A 2,746-nucleotide genomic window follows, 5' to 3' on the forward strand; every position below is an offset into this window, starting at 1 on the left:
GTACGGTCAGGAGCGCGGTACACAATAACAAATAAAACTGCTGCAGAATTTTCCAGTTTGGATGAGTAAGACTAAGAACAAGCTTTGCAAATGATAATATTAATTTACGTTTAGGTTTAGTCCATAAAAAACGCTCCAATCATTATATGCCTGCTACCCACTCCTCGGGCCTTTGCGTTGGGGGATGTGAGTATTAATATGAACTGGGGGGGGATTCATTTAGACTAACGATACTCCTCGTGGGACAACCAGGCTCAGTAAGAAAAGTAAAATCAAATATCAAATTCTGATATTAAGTCATTTACTAAAACACTTAGAGACCAGAGACTGTGTATTTAACAGTCCACATTTTCATCTTTTATGTGTGCTACTGAGGAGTAGTTTTAATTTTTATTAGTTTCATGTTAACTCCTCTTGTTTTACTTTAAATAATTTAGGTGGTTAGTGTTTTGGTGTGAGTGACTGGTTCTAGTTGGAAGAGCAGAGAAGTGTGTAAGACAGCAGCTCTGCTTCCTGGTCCCAACCTGTGTGTCAGGTTTTAGAAATAAACTTGTCATATTTTCTAGATAAGAGAGCGGCTCCATCCAAATCAGACCAGGTTTTCCCAAAAGGCTGCCAGTTATCAATGAGCCCCACATTTGTTTTCTGACACGCACCTCGACAGGCCAGCGGTGGAATTGACAACATGCGGCTATACATGTCATCACTTGTCACATTGGGCATTTTTTCATGACACATGGGGCGGCACTACAAGCACGTAACAAAATCCGTTGGGGAGTCGGTTAGTCAGTTCTGTAGTGCTGGACCCATATACTGAGTTGCTGCACGGCCCAAGGTTTGAATACCGACCTGCAGCCCTTTGCTGCGTTGTCACCCCTCTCTCTCTCTAAACCCGTTCCTTCTATCTTCGCTCTGGGCCCTATCAATAAATGGCCCAGAAAATAGCAAAAAAAAAATCCTTTCTATTATCTATCTGTTTATATATCACTGGTGGAGTAATTGGCTAATGCGTCCCCTATCAGCTGCAAAGCGCCCCGCTTTGCTGAGAAATGACGTGCACAATAGCTTGTGTGAGAAAGGAAGAGGAAAGGGACGGAAGGAGGTGAGGTGGGGGATAGTTCACCTCCTCGTCTCCCTAAATGGAATGGACTAGGGGGGAAACGGGGATCCCACTTTACGCAGCACCCTCGACTTTTCTCCAAATTAACCAAATTTCATCATAATATAATAAATACAGCCTTAGTCATGCACATACAAACAAAAATAGGTAATGTCCTGGGTTCTCAAGTTCTGATAAGTTATACTGTCCAGTATTTTGTGCAGAACTGTGTTCATTGTCTTTTGGCAATGGTTGGAGGTGGAGATCCTTTAAAAAAAGTGTGTTTCCCGTTCCAATGCAATAGTTAATCTTAATTTTTCTGGATGAAGGATTTTGTGCAATCTCACATGTCAAGAATCTTGGGTAGAGCATTTGGAATGAATGGGCTAAGAATTGGACAAAACCAGATTAGCTCTGTTGTCCAGCACAAGCTTTTTCAGCTCCGTCTTTTGGCCAAAGTGAAGTTTTTCTCAGTCGGCAGGATCTCAAGAAGCGCAATCCATTGCTTTCATTAAGTTCAAGACTGGACTACTTGCAATGCCCTTACGTTGGCCTCAGTGGTCCTCAATTTCTCGTCTCCAACTTGTGCAGAACGCTGTCTGTCCCATTCTCTTAACCAAGCACGTCCAGACGCGAAACACAATACCTGTGTGTCGTCAACCCACTGGCTTCTCAGTCCGTTTTAGGATTTGATTTTAAACCCTGCTGTTTATTTTAACGCCATTAAGGCTTGGCCCCCTCTTACCTTGTCAGAGATTTTAACTTTTCACAGAATTGTGGCAGACCCGCCTCCTCGGGTCAGCTTCTGTTAGAGTCCCTAGGTCGAGACTTATAACAGTGGGCGATCGTTCTTTTCCTCGCGCTTCAAGATGTGGAACAAAGCCTGCCCCCTACCATTCGCCACCACTACTGACTCAGCTTTTTGTAAATCGAAGCTTAAGAACCACTTTTTAAATCGGCATTCAATTCTGACTTAGGGCATACTGTCTCTTAGGTGTCCTCCTTCTGTGCTGCTCCCTTTCTATGCCATTTCTGGAAGCTTTTGAATACCCTGTTTTAGCGCTGCGGCACTACAGCACTTGTAATTGTTTTGTATGTTATGTTATGTGTTAATGTATGTTTTATGCTTTGTTGTACAAGCCCTTGGGTACCTTTTGAGCCTTATTTGTAGGCTATACAAATAAACTTGATTTGATTTGAGAAATATAATTCTCTGCTTCACTTATTTGTAGTATGCGCAGTTTGCAAGTATACAGTTGTATTTTCCTTGTTAGTGTAGTTTTTGGTTTTATATTGTTTTTATTGTATGTGTGTGTGAATGAGACTCTGGTTTAGGTGAGTGGGTAGAGGATCTGAGGGGCTATATGAAGGGGCTGGGAACAGGTGTGGCTGAGAGTGGGTTGTAATAGTGGGTTTATAATAGAACTACTCAACACTTTTGATTAGTTATGCTGCTATAGGCCTAGACTGCCGGGGGACTTGCCATGATGCACTAAGCTCTTCTCTTCCTTTCCCCCTCCCAGTACACATTCATGTCCCATTAATGCATGTTAGTAACTTCACTTCTTCCCCAGAGTTCTTGGGCTTTCTCATATGGCAGGTTCTCATGGATCCTGGTGGAACCTGCTGCCATGGTCCTGCTTGACT

The sequence above is a fragment of the Morone saxatilis genome, unplaced genomic scaffold, assembly GCF_004916995.1.
Source record: "Morone saxatilis isolate NCDOM2014 unplaced genomic scaffold, NCSU_SB_2.0 Contig19, whole genome shotgun sequence".
Lineage (NCBI taxonomy): Eukaryota > Metazoa > Chordata > Actinopteri > Moronidae > Morone > Morone saxatilis.